General features: G+C 39.5%; 1 protein-coding gene across 1 annotated transcript in view; it reads right to left on the minus strand.

The window, feature by feature from the left end:
• ABCD3 (ATP binding cassette subfamily D member 3) overlaps window positions 1-5,787 on the minus strand; it is an 87,206-nt gene extending 81,419 nt beyond the window's left edge. Inside the window, exon 1 of the mRNA XM_027862609.1 lies at window positions 5,717-5,787. The gene's annotated coding sequence lies outside the window, so the exon portion shown is untranslated. The remainder of the gene's footprint in view (window positions 1-5,716) is intronic.
• Window positions 5,788-17,606: the final 11,819 nt, after the last annotated feature.

The following is a 17,606-nucleotide window of genomic DNA, read 5'->3' on the forward strand; positions in this document are numbered from 1 at the left end:
CCTTGCTTCTCGCGCGGCCACGCCCCGCGCCCGCCTTGGCCACGCCCCCGTCCCCCTCGTAGCGGCTGGGATGCCCTAGACTCTCGCGCTGCCCCGCCCCTTCTTGGGAAGCCGTCGCCCCGCCCTCCTTGCGACTACCTCTTTCCCTTGCTTGCTGGAGGTAGCGGGCGGAGGCTGAACCCCTCTGCCCGGAATGTCCTCCCACTCTCTCTCCCCACCTTCCCGACACTCCCTTCCAACTCCCCAGGCATTCTTGAAAACTGGAAAAGCATGCACAGGCAGAGTGTGCCTTACCTACCCACTCTGACCCCTCCTCTCCGTACCAGCCCCAGGTACCGTCCCACACACCGCAAGAAAGAGGCTAAAAGGATGCTGGTCATGCATGTGGTTTCGTAAGACCCCCTCTACAAATTTGCATGCGGAGGAGACGGGGCTCCCCGTGTGCATGCAAAGGTAAACACAGCACCTTGTTGCTTTCCCTGGCCCTCCTCCAAGAAGCACCTAAGGCTTCGCTTTACCTCCCCTCTCCAGTGTTACTAAATGAAGCCTCTGGGTGATTTGCTTGGCCCTGGCCCTAGCAGCCAGAAGCAAGATGAAACGAGAAGATAAATTTTTGTCACCCTAACTCTTAAGAATAGGCAGACCTGGAGAAGTGGACATCGAGGCAAAAAATAAAGCAGTTCTAAACAGACATAACAAGAGTTCAAGCAGGCTGCTTGGGTGGGTGAGTGGGTCTGAATGGCAAAAGAGCTGACCCAAGCGGGAACCAGAGCCGTGGAGCAGTAAGGGACATAGATGTGGAGGAGCCACCAAGACCTTGCCCTTCAATGGTACCCATCTGATGTCTTTTTGGACAGGACTAGTGGTTATATTGATAGAGGTAACTGTTACCAATGAAGAGCCGCACCTGAAACTTATTGTCTTAAAGCGTTGTCTGAGGCACTTAAGTGGCTTGCTCAGGGTCATGCAGGCAAGATGTATACAAGAGGCAGAATTTGAATTCTGGTCTCCCTGGCTCGAAAACTGGCTCTTCTTGGATACTGCTTATCTTGATTGTTAGGGAATTTTTGCTACAGTGTGAAACTAAGAAGAGCTGAGACTTCTTGGTGGAGCCATAAAATTGAGTGATTTCAGATGACAAGGCAGAGGTAGGTATCTATGGTAAGATTTAACCACTATGCTAGCCATAAATGGACTCCATTGTCAGTTGTCCCTGCCTGTAACTGCCTGCCTGTGATATTTTTGTCCATATATATCTTCATGGTCCTAGTAAAGAAATTTTCTTGTACTAAATACCGTTGTCATTGCCTGACCCCTGAGGAGGGAATATGGGAAGGGTAAGGAGGAGTCATGTGATACCCTCTTAATTAGTCTCTCTTCCAGTCTCACCTCTCTCTAATCAATTCTTCACATAGTTACTAAACTAAACTTCCTAGGGCACAAGTCTGACCTTGATACTCCTTTGCCCAAAAAGTTTCAATGGCTCCCTATTGCCTCTAGATCTCAGGAGACGGACTGGGGCTGGATATATAGGCCTGGGAGTCATATGCATAGAAATGATCATTTACATCCATGGGAACAGATGAGGTTGCCAAGAGAGAAAATGTAGAGAGGGAAGAAAGGAGGACCCAGGATAGAGCTTTGGGGAACACCCACAGTTCAGGGGTGTGGTTTGGTTGATAAGCCAGCAAGGAAGACTGAGAAGGAACAGACAGGTAAGAGAACTAGGAGAGAATCATGTTAGGAAAACCCAAAAAGGCCAAAGTATTGAGGACCAGAGAGTTGTCAACAGCATCAAATGAAGCAAAAAGTTTGAGAAAGTTGAGGACTGAGAAAAAGGCGATTAGCCTTTGGCAATTAATGAGAGAGAAGTTTCAGTTGAATAAATGAAGCCAGAAGCCAGATTGCAAAGACTTGAGGAATAAGTAAAAAGAGAAGAAATGGAAACAACAAGGAGTCTGAGAAAGGGAGGAAAGATCGAATGAAATATTTTGAGGTGATTGTTAGGGTCTAGTGAAGGAATTAGTAGATAGTCTAAACACTGGGGGCAGGCATGTTTAAGGGGACAATCTACTAAGGAAGAAAAGAAGGGGTAGGTTCCAGGGCCCGTGTAGAGGGACAAAATCTACTCCATTAACAGAGCATAGAGGAAAAGAAGTGTGTGTGAGCAATGATATCGAGGGATTTTTGAGATGAACTGAAAGGATGAAGATGTACCTCTTAGGAAATGGCTCCCATAGGCCAAATTGACCTACTTATTATCCTCTCAAACACAACACTCTTCTCTCTCAAGTCATTGGGTACTGCCCTGCCTGCCTATAATATCTTCCATCCTCCCCTCTGCTTCTTGGACTCCTTAGCTTTCTTCAGTTCAGTTCAACAAATGTTGTTAAGAACCCACTATATAGTGTGGTGCCTAGGGGCAGAACCAAGATGGCAGAGTAAAAGCAGTGACTTGCTTGAGCTCTCCCCCAAACCCCTCCAAATACCTGTAAAAAATGACTCTAAAGAAATTCTAGAGCAGCAGAACCCACAAAAAGAGTGAAACAAATTTCCAGCCCAAGACAACCTGGATGGTTGATTGGAAAGGTCTATTGCATCTAACTGGGAGAGGAGTACAGTTCAGCATGGGCCACCCATGAAAAGACTGGGCCTTAGTGAACTTGGAGCAGACCTCAGGGGACTGAATCACGGGCAGCTGTGGTGGTTTCCAGACTTCTCAACGCACAAATACTAAAGACAACTTAGAAGGTCAGTAGGAAAGGTCTGTGACCTTGGTGAGGCAGAAGCTGGGTCCTAGCCCCCGTCCCAGTGCAGCCCTGGGGTGGCGGCTGCTTCTGTTGCTCTAGGTCTACAGATAGAGGGGGGATCAAGTGGCTGATCAGAGGGGGATTGCAGGGATCTCTTTGCTAGCATTGAGGCAGCATTTTCTTGCTTTGCCTGTGCTTGGATGTAGGTCACAGTTCTGGGTGGCAGTGCTAGGATGAGGAGGAGCATTGGCGTGGTGGAGCTTTTGGTGGCAGTGGAGAGGAAATCATCCTCACAGTTCCAAGGCAGAAAAGAGTGCTTGTGGTCACTCATAGACCAGAGCACAGGCCAGGAAAGGAGTAAACACCTCACCCTTGATCATACCACCTTGAATGAACTGAAAACTTACAGGTCCCTAGAAGTGTCTCTATAAACAGCTGCACAAAACCCCCAAAGCTTGGGACTGTACATTCTCCACACTGTAAGCAGACCCTTACCTTAACAAAGAGTTTAAAACTCAAGTAATTGGCTAGGATCATGAGCAAACAGTGCAAAAAAAAAAAAAAGTCAGACCATAGAATCTCACTTTGGTGACAAAGAAGATCAAAACATACAACCAGAAGAAGACAACAAAGTCAAAGCTCCTACATCCAAAGCCTCCAAAAAAAATATGAATCAGTCCCAGACCATGAAAAGCAAGTAAGAGAAGTAGAGGAAAAACTGGGAAGAGAAATGAGAGTGATGCAAGAAAATCATGAAAAATAAGTCAACAGCTTACTAAAGGAGACCCAAAAAAATACTGAAAAAAAAAGGAACCCACTATATAAAAATATAGATGTGTGTGTTATATATACATATATATATAAAACATATACACACTATATATATATATGCATATATACACATATACACATACACACACATATGGCACTGGACTAGGTCCTGGAGAAATGAAGACAAAAAAAAGTAAAACAGTTCCTGTGCTCCAGGAGATTACATTCTTTTTGGAGGATACAACATATAAATAAATAAATGCAAAATTACCAAATAATTTTGACACATGACAGCATAAACAACTAGGGTTGGGGAGGATAGGGAAAGGCCTCCTAGAGATGGTGATTCCTGAACTCTGTTTTGAAGGAAGCCAAGGATTCCATAAGCCCCAGATTTCTCAGGCATTTGAAATTGTCTTCATTTGAGTGCATCTCTTTAATATCACTACTTTGTATATATTCTCCACATACCTTCATCTTTACATATTATCTCCCCCATTAGAATGTAAACTCCTTGAGGGCAGGGACAATTTCACTTTTGTATTAATAAATGCTTGCTTTTTGATTGATTGGCAAAACAGTTTAAATTTTTGGAATTTATTTTTTTATTTAATATGGGCTAGATAATAGTACTATTTAGGCAGGTTCATAGTTCCTTCATCGGTAACAACTGTCCAGAAAGAGTGTTTATAAGAGGCTCATAAATTTATCTTGCTATAGGACTTTGATATTGCCTATGACCTAGTCATCATTGTTATAAATAACTTAGATGAAAATTTAGAAGGCTCACTAATCAAATCTGTGTATGATACAAAACAGCTGATGTCAAATTAGTGAAAAGGATCCAATTGTATCTCAGTAGATTAAACTAATGGACTCAACTGAATAAGATGAAATTTAAAAGGAATAAATATAAAGTCCTGAATTTAAGTTCAAAGAACTAATTACATAAGTAGAGAATAGTAGAGATCTAGTTTGATAGTAGTTCATGTGGAAAAACTAGGACTTTTATTTTAACACAAGCATAATGTGAGTCAACATGGTGCTAAGAAAGCTAATGTGGTCTGAGGCTTATTAATTAAAAATAGTGTCCAGATCAAGGGAGGTGGTAATTCAACTATACTTTTCATTAGTGAAACCATGCCTTAACTATGGTACCAAGTCTGACAATCATATAAGAAACACATTGACAAACTTAAGAGTGTCCAGAGGACTGTGATAAAAGCATGTCATTGGCTCATAGATTTAGAGCTGGAAAGGACCTTAGAGATCATCTGGTCCAGTGCTATAATTTTATAAATGAAGAACATTGGCACCAGGAGGTCAAGTGACTTACCCAATATCCAGCAGGTCATAAGTGAAAAAACTACCATTCAAACTCAAGTCCTCTGACTCAACATATAGTATTCTTTCCACTACACTAGATATGTCACTTAATATATGAGGCATCTTTCAGGGAAGTACACGTATTTAGCATAGAGAAGGAAAGTCTTGAGTGGAGTATAGCAGCTGCCTTTTAAAAACTGGGAAGCTGTAATATGCCAAAGAGAAAGTAGACTTATTATTCTATGTAATTCAAAAGGGCATAAGTAGGATCAATGAATGGAAATTGTAGAGAGACAAATTCTACCCCAGTATGCCAGGTAACCCTGCTTCACCACTATTTTGGACTAACTCATAGGAAATATACTAGCTGAGTCTTTTTGAAAATGCATACCACTAAGCTCAGCCTGTGATCAGTCTAACATTATTCCTGGGATGGTGACAACTGATTCAGTTTTAATAACAGTTCATATTTATTGCTTTAAAGTTTGCAAAGTTGTTTACATATATTTTCTCATTTTATCCTCACAAATAACCCTATGAGGTAGCTGTTATTTTTATCATTCCCATTTTATAGTTGAGAAAATTGAGACTGATAGAGTGTAATGACTTGCCCAGGATCCCACCAATTGTAAGTGCCTGAAATATGATTTGAACTCTTATCTTCCTCAATCCAAGTCCAACACTCTTATCTATTATATCACCTAGCTACCTATGTCTTTCCCACAGTCTACTTCCTCAACCCATGGGCAGACAAAACAAGTGGGGATTCCCCAGAGACCTCCCCTTTCTCAAAAAAACACATAGAAAAGACTTTTCCCTTCTAGTTTCGAGTCATGGACAAAACACATAGGGAACACACAAATACTCACCCAACAGGTCAACCCATGGGCAAGCCCCATTTCCTAGGTAGTAACTAAGTCATACTTTCACAAATTTTGTATTAGAATCACGGCAGCAGCCTCGGAAGAATCACCAGCACTGATGAACCAGCCCTGCTTCTCATACAATGCCAGTGATTGTTTCAAAAAGTATAATCATCAGCCACTGACACCACCCACCTCCTCCCCAGTCCCCCAGGCTGTCTCATGCCTTTCTCAGTGACCTCCATAGTGACAGCCAAATGTTAGTGCCAGGGAGTTGGACTACCCTTCCACTGTGTAATGTTTCTTGTCATGACCTGCTAATGCAGAGAGGCCAAGAGATGGTACTCCCTCACCACTAGGCTCCCACATTTTCTGACACAATAGAAAGAATAACTTTCCAGCAATTAGAGCTACTAAACAATTCTTATCTCTCTGGTGAAAGAGTTTCCCAGGCTTCTGAGTTGAAACTCAAGCTGGGAGAAAGTTGAAGTAATAGCACCCCCCCTTACTCTCTGTTCTCAAGGCAGGTCCCATACTTTGTGCCTCTGGCACCCCTACCACAAGGGCTAGAGCAGACAGACCCTTCAGAAGTGAAAAATCCCCTAAAGTGTGAATGGGAATGTATCAACCTAGATAATATGCTATTTTAACAAATAATATATTATTATTCTCAGTGAAAATACCAACAATAATAATAATTGGAAAGGTAATGTGGCAAAACCAGCCTCCAAGTCATGGATACCTGGGTTTGAATCCTTCTGACACGTTAGCTGTATGACCCTGGGCTAGGTCACTTAACTCCCTAGTGCAGGAGACAACTCTCTAAGACTACAAATTACAGAATAGTTGGCAGTCTTCTTTGGTAAAGAGTTTCCTCAGTGGGAGATTCCTATACCAATGAAATCATAGGTCTGAACAAAAAACAAAGTTGTTATTATTTAATAGACCTTTCCAAAATGGATTTCTCATGTCAGTGAAATCAGAGGTCCTAACCAAAACCAAAAAGAGCAAAAAGCTGCTGCTTGCATAGTGCTGAGGCATAAATTACCCCCATCACTCTGTACTGCCACCTGAACCAGATTGCAATATAATTGGGAAATATTTAATAAAATAAACCAAAATATAATCAAACCTAGGTAAGATTACATTGAAAAACTAAACCAATATACAGCCTGCAGGGATCCTTAAGTATGGATTAGTGTTCCCCGCTTTCACTTTAGTTTGATACCACTGAGATAGACTTTACTTACATTATTTCATCTGATGCTCGCAACAGCCATGGGAGGTAAGTATTTCAATTTTGCCAATTTTCTTTTGCCAGTTTTAAAGATGAAGAAACTATGACACTTAACTGAGTTTAAGCGACTTTCCTATAGTTACAGAGCTAGTTCATGATAGATAGGTAGATAGATGGATAGATAGATAGATAGATGGATAGATAGATAGATAGATAGAGAGATAGATAGATAGATAGATAGAGAGATAGATAGATAGATAGACAGACAGATAGATGGATGGACCAACCAATGGACAAAGAACATTTAAATACCCACTACAGGTCAGGCACTGTGCTGAAGTATGTCAATACAAATAAAAGGAAGCAAGATAGTCCCTTACCTCAAGGAGATTGCCTTCTAATGGGGGAAGACAGCACATAAAAGGGAGCTGGAGGGGGTGATATGATAAGTAACAGGAAGGCCTGGGTCTGGATGAGATGAGGCAAAAACTTACCTCTTCAGAGATAGTACGGTTCCAGAGGCAAAGTACAAGAATCATGTGGAAAGAAGTTGGGGATGATTACGGAGATGGAGGCAGCATGTTGTAGAGATGGCCACAAAATTGAATCCAGTCTCTTTTGATTCTAAGTCTGGCACACTTGCCACTGTACTGCAGCATCTCTTAACACAGTGATGTTTTAGCAGTATTAAATGTCAGCATATTTGATTTGGGAGTACATCTAAGGCATGATGGATCTAAATTAGCTTTTAACAAAGGTATCGCAAATTCACTTCTTCTGTGTAATAGTAGTTGCCCATATAAAAATATACATAAAACATATGTAAACATATATACACACATATATGTATTTTTAATCTGTTTCACCAGTTTACCAAAATGCAGCTTTGAAGACTCTTCTCAAACAAGGTACTTCCCACTCAAATTTATTTTAAAATTATATAATATCCTATGACAAATGAAACTACAGAGATAACTTGATTCAACAAGCCAGTGAGTATTAACATCAAGCTAAGTATAAAATAGGGTTTACCTTAAGATGTTTGCCAAGGTCATGGAGGAAGATTACACACTATAAATAAGGTTTTCCAAATGTTCCTATTAGTGGGTAATATAATCCTAATTGCATAGAGACCTGCAATATTGCATTCTCTTCCATGAAATCCACAGTAATTGGATCATTGGAGATCAAGGTTTGCAAAGCACTTTACAGTTATCTCATTTGGTCTTTGCAATCACCCTATGTGAGATAAGTACTATTATTATTCCCATTTTATAGATGAGGAAGTTCAAAGAGGCATTATGGTACAGTTTAAAGGACACTAAACTTAGGATCTGAGTTGAAACCCAGCTTACACTTACAATATATGACCTTGGGCATAACCTTCCTGGACCCTCAGATTGTTCATCTGTAAAATGAGGGGGTTGGATGAGATGTTTTCTGAGGTCCCTTTCACCTCTAGGTCCCATGAAGTTCAGAGAGGTTAAGTGATTTGCACAGGGTCACACAGTTGGTAAGTATATGAGACGTAATTCAAGCCTTGACCTTCCTGGCCCAAAGTCCAGTGCCTCATCTGCTATATCATGTGTGTGTAAAGTGCTTGGCAACTAGGTGGCACAGTGAATAGCACACTGGGCTTGGAATCAGGGAAACTAATCTTCATGAGTTCAAATACATCCTCAGATACTACTAGCTGTGTGATCCCTGGAAAGTCACTTAACTCTATTTGCCTCAGTTCCTCAACTGTAAAATGAGCTGGTGAAGGAACTGGCAAACCACTCCACGATCTTTGCCAAGAAAACCCCAAAATGCAGTCACAGAGTTGGACTCAACTGGACAACAACAATAAAGTACTTGGCAAACCTTCAAGTGCTATGTAAAAGACAGCTCTTCTGATGACCATACCAGGTCTGTTTAGAGATAAAACACTGGAGAAAATTTTATGATGATCATGTTAACCAGTAGTGATTGTAGATCGGTCCGAGTCATATAAAATAGTCATCTTAAGTGAGGCCTGGTTCAGAATGAGGAACCAATGAAGTCAGTAATGAATCTAATACGGGGCAGGAAGTGAATAAACAAAGAGATTAGAACTGAGGATTAAGGGAAAGCTGAATAAAAAAAAAATAGTTTCCAGGCAAATCTTCAAAGCAAGCTAAACAGGTGTTTTCTTCACCACTACATCTGGCTACCCACATTTAAATTCAAAAAAGAGCACCAAACTGGGGTAAATCACTTACCCAACAGAATGACTGAATTCCTTGTAGAACCTTTATAGAAACCATCACTTGAAAATAAAGGACCTTAGAACAGATACTGTGGTATGTACTTCTGGATCATGTGACAGCTATTTCTTAATATGAAAAAATAATATAAACACGATTTTATAATTTATGTTTATAGCAACCAACCAATATGCATTAAATGCTTTTCATGTGCTGGGCTTCAGTGGGGATACACATACAAAGAATGAAACAATCCTTACTTTCAATATTCTAATAGAGGAAACAACAATAGATAGATAGATAATAAACATAAGATAATATTGTATCTAAATAATTTTAATAAGTTAGCTACAGTTTTTCTTTAAATATATAACTGGAACAACTTTATTCCATTTCCCCACCCCCCAGAGAGAAAGCTATTTTGAGACATTCTGGGCCTACCTTATTGTTCCTGAGGCTTACTTATTGTTTTAGTCTAAGATTATTCCTCCTAGCATCTTATTACTGTACTTTGTTTTCCACTGGTCAGTTATTCTTAGCATTTTATATGCGAAATTGTTACTGCGAAAGTATGAAAGAAGGTTCTGTAACTTGAAACAAATCCATGGCTCAGAGAAGGATTTTTGGCAGGCTCACAGTTTTCCTTTTTGGAAGGGACTACAATGTGTTCTCAGCAATGTACAATGCCTACTACTGAAACTCTAGACAGAGAGTATTTCCCCCTCACCCCCAATAAAATATTTGACAACCATTACAGTTTTACTTAACTTTTGGGGGGAAAAAAGAAGTCTTGGGAAATAAAATTAAATTTTTCATTGGGTTTGTTCATATCCTTTCTTTTGTTCATTCTTAATTCAGTGATCCCTCAAGGGTTAGCTCAGAATTGGCATGTTTTCCTCAGTCTTTTAGCTTTGGGTTGTTTTTTTTCAAGCTTAATTGAGGATTATAAGTTTTAAGGCTTGGTTTAAAATTCAGCTATGAAAATTTGCTGACTAAAAAGTAATCTAAAAATTCCAGAGGCAGCAAGGGATGGTAGAAAGAACCCAGAAGACCTGAATTTAATTCACTTCAGAAGAAATTTATCAAGTGCCTGCTGGGTAGAAAGCACTATCCTAGGCACCAGGACCACAGCTCTATTACTTAGTATCTGTGTGACCTTTGATGTCCCTAGGCCTCAGTTTCTTCATTTATAAAATTAGGGTTTTAGACTGAGTGACTTCTAAGTTCTAAATTCATTGATTTTATGATGTCCAAAGAGGCAACATGGTATGGAAAAAAAACTCAGTACTCTTCCATTACTCAGCTAATGTCTGTCAGAGACAACTCAGTAATTATCTTCAAGTAGTATTGCTTAAATAAAGATCCAAATCAGGGTAGAGATTCCCTCTGCTTATTAAACATTTTTTTCACAACCAACATCTTTTTATACTTTATAGAGATCGGAAAACAAAGACAAAACTCACAGTCAATCTTAAGCTAGGGTACAAAGTGACAAAGTTAATTTTAAGGTTTGAGTCACTAAACAGAACAATAGAAATGGAGAATAGAATTAAGAAGTATGGTCTGTCTTTCTGGATAACTAAGATAGAGTCCAAGAGTATAATAAAACCCTCCCAACACCCTCACCTCATTCCCACCTATCTTGATTTAAAACATGATAAGTAAGAGACACTTCTCTGGCAAACAAATTGACATTCTCTCTTGAACCATTCTCTGTAATTAATGATTCTCCTTCCATATAGTCAAAGATGAACAAAGACATAATTCCACTAATCAAAAGATAAGGTAGATACCTACATACACATATATAAATGCATGTATGATCACATATATATGTGTGTGTACGTACATACACACACGTATATAATTTGTTTTAATCAGCCGAGATCCACCTTCTCACCTCTCCTAATTTAGAGTACAAGAAAAACAAACCCATTATACACATATATGGACAATCAAAACAAATTTCCACATTGGCCATGTCTAAAAGAAATTTGTCTCATTCTGCATTGAGTCCTTCATCTCTCTGACAAGAGAGAAAGTAGCATATTTCATCATTAGTCCTCTGGAATCCTTGTTGGTCAGACACTGATCAGAATTCACCAAAATAGTATGTCATCATATTTATATATCATAGTTTATACATCTATTGCCCAATTGATGGGCACCTCCTCAGATTCTCATTCTTTGTCACCTTAAAAAGAGCTATAAATATTTTTGTACATTCTTTCAGTTTGTTTTACTTAGGACCAATTCCCTCCTTGGTGGCAGTGGATAAGCACTGGGCTTGGAATCAGGAAGACTCACCTCCATGAGTTCAAATCCATCCTCATAGTTCCTCTTTTTACCAAGATATTGATTCTCTTTTAATATTCTTTTTTCATAGCTTACGAGTTGTGTGACCCCGGGCAAGTCACTAATCCCTGTTTGCTTCAGTTCCTTATCTGTAAGACAAGCTGGAGAAAAAAATGGCAAACCACTTCCAGTATCTTTGCCAAGAAAACCCCAAATGGGGTCATGAAGAATCAGACATGACTGAACAACAACAAAATCCTTCCTTATTTTTTGTTGTTGTCATCGTTGTTTAGATGTTTTCAGTGATGTATGACTTTTCATTACCCTTTTTGGGGTTTTCTTGGCAAAGATACTAGAGTGGTTTGCCATTTCCATCTCCAGCTCATTTTTACGGATGAGAAAACAGAGGCAAACAAGGTTAAGTTGCTTGCCCAGGGTCACAAAGCTAGTAAATATCTGAGGCAAGATTTGAACTCTGGTCTTCCTGACTCCAAGCTCCAGGTTCTATCCCACTGTGCCACCTAGCTGGCCTTCCTTATTTTACTCACCCTTTAATTTTCTCTCCCTTCTTCTCCTTTTTCCTTCATATTTCCCTGTTGAGTGAACCATATTTCTGTACCTGACTCTGTGTGTGTGTGTGTGTGTGTGTGTGTGTGTGTGTTCTTTTGACAAGTTCAAATCAGGCTAAAGTTCAAGTACCAACTGTCCTTCCAGTTGCCCTCTCCTTATTTGTATAGATGTTTACTTGTGTGGGGTCAGGTAGATGACACAGTGGATAACAGTGATGGACCTTGACACAGGAAGACTCATTTTTGTGAGTTTAAATCTGGCCTCAGACACTTACTAGCTGTGTGATCCTGAGCAACCTTATTGAGTCCCTTATCATTTCTCATTCATGTTTCTACTCAACTCTTGTCTTTTCATCAGAAATGCTTAAGAGTCTTTTATTTCATTGAAGATCTATTTTTTTTCCCGTGTAGGATTTTTTAGTTTTGCTGGGAGGATTATTCTTGATTGTAATCTGAGATCCTTTGTCATCTAGAATATCATATTCTAAGCTCTCCTTTTCTTTATATGAGTGTCTGCTAAGTCTTGTGTAATCCTAACTGTGGCTCCACAGTACTTGAATTTTTTCTTTTTGATTGCTAGCTAAAATACCACAGAATTTTTTAAAATACTAGAGTATTTTCTCCTTGACTTGGGAACTCTGAATTTTGGCTATAATATTCCTTAGAGTCTTTGTTTTGGGGTTCATTTCAGGAGATGAGCAGTGGATACTTTCTATTTCTCCTTTATCCTATGGTTCCAAGATATACGGAGAGCTTTTATGATTTTTTTAAATATGCTGTCTAGATTATTTTTTTTTGTTCATGTCTTTCAAGTAGTCTAATAAGTCTTAAATTATTTCTCCTTGATCTATTTTCTAGGTCAGTTGTTTTTCCTATGAGATATTTCACATTTTCTTCTATTTCGTTAGCTTCCATTTGGCCAATTCTAATTTTCAAAGTTATTTTCTTCAGTGAGGTTTTGTACCTCTTTTTACCAAGATATTGATTCTCTTTTAATATTCTTTTTTCATAGTTCTCATTCCTTTCCCCATTTTTTTCTTTAGTGTCCTCATTGGGTTTTTAAAAAAAATTTTTTTTTGCTTTTTTAAATCCCCTTTAACTTTTCTATGAATCTTATTGGATTTGTGTCCAATCTGTATTTTACTTTAAGGCTCTGATTGTACGTGTTTTCAAGTCATTGTCTTTTGTGTTGGTGTCTTGAGCTTTGCTGTTACTATAGTGGCTCTTTATGGTTCAGTCCTTCTTTTGTTTACTCATTCTTCCAGCCTTCTTCTTGACTTTGGACTTTATGATAATGCTATCATCTGTACACTTCCGGGGGTGGAAAATGTCTAGCCAAAGCTTCTGTCCTTTTATGTTCTGCTGCTTTCACAGCTCAATCTGGGGCCCTGCCAGTTTTCAGTGTTCCCAAAGTGGTGTGATGAAGGGATAGGTCAGTTCACTGCCCTCCTGTTTTGAACTCTGGAAGTTATTGACCTAGGTTTGGGTCTGTTAACAGGCTTGTGTGTGATTGGGTTTCATCAGGCTGCTATTGGACTCAGTCACTTTTAGCCCAGTGGGAGGTTCTGCAGGTTCAGAGTGACTGACATACCGGCTGCCCTTTGGTCTGGGACTTCTGCCCTGGCCATTTTATTCCGGGTTTACTCCTGGGTTAAAGGCTAGAACTGAGTCACTGCACTCCTAGGTTCATAGGCACGTGGCTGCATTTGAGGAAGTTGTTCTTTGCTCAGTATGCAATTAGTACCCACAGTTGCTTTTAGCCCCTCCTCTCTGTCCTAGATTTATGACTCAGAACTGGAATAGGTGATACAGTTGCCAAATAGCCCCCATTCCTGCACCCAATGCTAGTTGAGAGATCACCTAAGATCACTTTCTGTACTTTCTGCTTTGGTTCTGTGTCTCAGCCTTTCCATCCCTGGGCACTGGAATGCTCCTCACTGCAGTTGCCATTGAGGGTACTCCTGGTCAGCTCCTATGGGGGTTCTCTCTGTCTTCCTGAGCTGACCTCTCTGTCTTCTCCCTAAGCTATCCTAAACTGGAAAGATGACTTATTGTGACTTTTCTTGACTTTCCCAATCAGAATTCTTTTTCTGGTGTGTTTTCTAGGTTGTTGTGAAAAAAGAGTGCTGGGTGAGCTGGGCAAAAGTGTTTCCTCTGATTCCACTATCCTGACTCCACCATGGCAATAATCAATCAATAAAAAATATAATAAGATCTTATATTCTTTGCATCTTTAAGTTAAATTGTGAAATAGCAAAAATGTGCTCCATTGTTGAATATCATTTGCGGAAGTAGGTTTGATCTCTACTGATGACTTCATTTGAGCATGCCCTCATTTCATGTATAGATGAGTCTCAGAAATGTTATATACAAAAAGGAGAGTAAACTTATTGGTCAATAGTTATTGATATTCTCTCATTAACAAGTTCCATGATTTTTCCTTGATTTTAATATCTTCTTTTTTTCATATACATTGAATATTGAATATCCTCACAACTGTGTCGCCTTTAGTACAGATATTCTCTGTATACAATTGATGCAACATGGCTGCCTTTCCCATCTTTGTTCTCTTCAGTGCCATTTCTGTTTTCTCCATAAACACATGCAGGACTGTGATGTTTAGGGTCCAAGTGTGATGATGCCATTGTTATTGATGCAGAAAAGTTTGTTAAAATGGTTATAGCAAATCTTTTCAATTTTTCCTTCTGCTTGTATTTCTCCCTCTGTTTTTATCTTTCAGTGGCTTTGGGAGGACTTTTACTTAGTTGGCTGTCTTGATTATGGCAGTGTAAATAAAGTCAGTATGGAAAGTCAACAAAACTTCAGGCTGGTCTAGTCTGGTTAGTTCCATGTTATCAAAGGTCATATCCCTCATATCTGTCAACAACAAATTATTATTATTATTATTCTCAATACTAATAATAAGCAACCAACAGTTTCTCAGGGAACATATTGTGAGATTGTTTGAGTATTTGTCAGAAAGAGCCTGTTGAGACAAAATAAAATGTTTCAATACATATTTTAAAAGAAAGAAAAACTGTTAATATTGCAAGCTCCTCACAGTCAAGACTATTTATTGGGCTCCAATTAGACAGCTATGTAACTAGTATTAGGTCAAACAGGCATTGTAGATGATGCCAAACCAGTATAAGTTCCTGCCCCCTGAAGAGTTCATAGTTTTGTTGGAGTAGTAAGACTTATATATATGCTATGTAATTAGAGAACAATGCAGAACAATCAAGTGCTAGTACAGATTGTTGTTACTCATCCTTTGTTTTTGAAGAGGACCAATGACATCAAAAGGGTGACGTCTTGACTTGCAAGTGAATTGGATTTAAGTGAAGCAGGGCTGTGCAAAGTCATCAGCCTCACTCTCTCCTCCAGAGTCATTGAAGTCCAGTGGCAAGACATAGGTCAGGACAACTGGCAATGGCCCTCACTAGTAAGAACTACACATTCAACAAACATTTAAATGCCTACTACATGAAAAACAGGTAGGCGCAGCTGGGTGTCCTACTGGATAGAGGGCAGGGCCGGGGAGTCAGGAAGACTGGAGTTCAAATTTGATCTCAAACAGTTAGTAGCTATGTGACCCTGGGTAAGTCACTTAACCCTGTTTGCCTTAGTTTCCTCATCTATAAAATGAGCTGGAGAAATATCTCTGCCAAGAAAGCCTCAAATGGGGTCACAAAGAGTCAGACATACCTGAACAACAACAAATGTAAAGCACTGTGCTAATCACTCAGGAAGATACAAAGATGTGGAGGAAACTATGGTGCAGTGGAAAGAGCAGTGGATTTAGAGTCAGAAAATCTGGGTTCAACTCCTGCCTCTGCCATTTGGTAGTTACATGATTTTGAACAAGTAACTCTCTGTATCTTACTTTACTTTTCTCCAAAATGGGAATAATAAAACCTGCAATGCCTTCCTCACGGGGTTGTTGGTAAGATAAAATCTAATAATGTTCTAAAGTGTACTTCTCTCTGCTCTCCCAAAACCAGTGATGTGCTGGTAAATGTTTAACGACCAGTTCTCAAAAAAAAAAAATCTATATATGACACACTTTTAAATTTAATCTGTTGTTAACATTTTCTCCATCACTTTCTTAAATCTAGATAATCGACAAAATAAGAAGTCATATCCTGATTTTGTGGCATTTGTTGAAAATTAAGTTACAAATGCTCATACTGATCATTTAACAATCAGCTCTTGGTTCAAGCTGGAGCCAGCACACCTCTGCAAGGACTGTTATACTTCCAGGTCTTTGGTTGCTCTGATTTCTATATCTGGAATGTCCTACTTCCTCCCACAACCTTTATCCAGTGTTGAATTCCTAACCATTTTGTAAATCCTAACTCAAATGCTCCCTAGATTGCCCTCTGGGAGTAATCAATAAACATTTATTAAGCACCTGTTGTTGCCAGGTACTGTGCTAAATGCTGCCCCATTAGAGGCAGATGCATTGAATGTCTCATTGTCATTTAGGAACAGTAGGAGAATGTTAGTATTAAAAATATGGGTCTTTGCTTTGATGGGAAATTTAGGATCAGTTCAGGACCTTTGCAGTTTTTTTGTGTGAAACCTTCCCTGATCCCTCTGGTTGGTAATGATCTTACCCCTTCAGACCTCAATGGTGTTTGCTTTGTAATTCTCTATAAAGATATTAGGAGACACCCTGTTTTCTAGAGCTAAGGCCAAGCAAGCAAGCTGTGCCCTGAGCTTGGCATAACAACAATCCTTTGCACTCACCCTCTGGATGATCTCAGCTACAGCGAAATCCTGGAATTGTTTCACGTAATTATGGTGTTGCTTTGACCAGCACCAGCTGTTCTCTGACCGCAGACAAGCTCCTGCTGTAACCATGTTCCAGACATGAAGTACTGCTATGAATCACTGCTGTGAAATTTGTCACATTGTTGCTGTTATCCATCATCGTCAGGGCTACAGCTCACTGGATTTTCACTGTTATAGTATTGAGATCTCCCCACACTGACTCGGATCTACCCCCACTAGGGGTGAAACCCTGGCACATGTGTCCTTGCTTGCAAACTGTTTCCCCTCATTTTGAAATGAAACTTCTGTTTGATTCCTGATGCTCCTGTCTCTCTCCTGCTCTGTTAGTCACCATGTAGCCACAGGGTAGAGAACGGTTCCATCCAGTTGACACTCTCTAATATTCCCCTCATCATTCTATGTTGTACATTATCACCAGCATTCTGGTAAATGTTTAGTAACAGGCATGTAATGTAGAATGCACTTTTAAGTTTAATCTGTTAGTGATATTTTCTTCATCACTTTCCTAATTAAAAAAAAACCAATAGAATAATAAATTGAGCCCTCATGTGCATGTAGCATTTGTCTTTTTCCAAGGTGTCAATACTTACACTAAAAATTTAATAATTGGCTCTTACCATCTAGAGAGTATAATTCTCCCCGTAAAGGCATAGCTGGGAAAGTGAAGGAGAGATGGTGGAGAGCGAAGAGTGTAAAGTAAGATGTTTGGAAAAGCAGTCCGGAGGCTGATCATAGAAGGTTTTAAGTGTTAGGCTAAGGAGTTTGGATTCTATTTA

This window comes from Vombatus ursinus, unplaced genomic scaffold (assembly GCF_900497805.2).
Source record: "Vombatus ursinus unplaced genomic scaffold, bare-nosed wombat genome assembly UNPS02014769.1, whole genome shotgun sequence".
Taxonomy (NCBI): Eukaryota; Metazoa; Chordata; class Mammalia; order Diprotodontia; family Vombatidae; genus Vombatus; species Vombatus ursinus.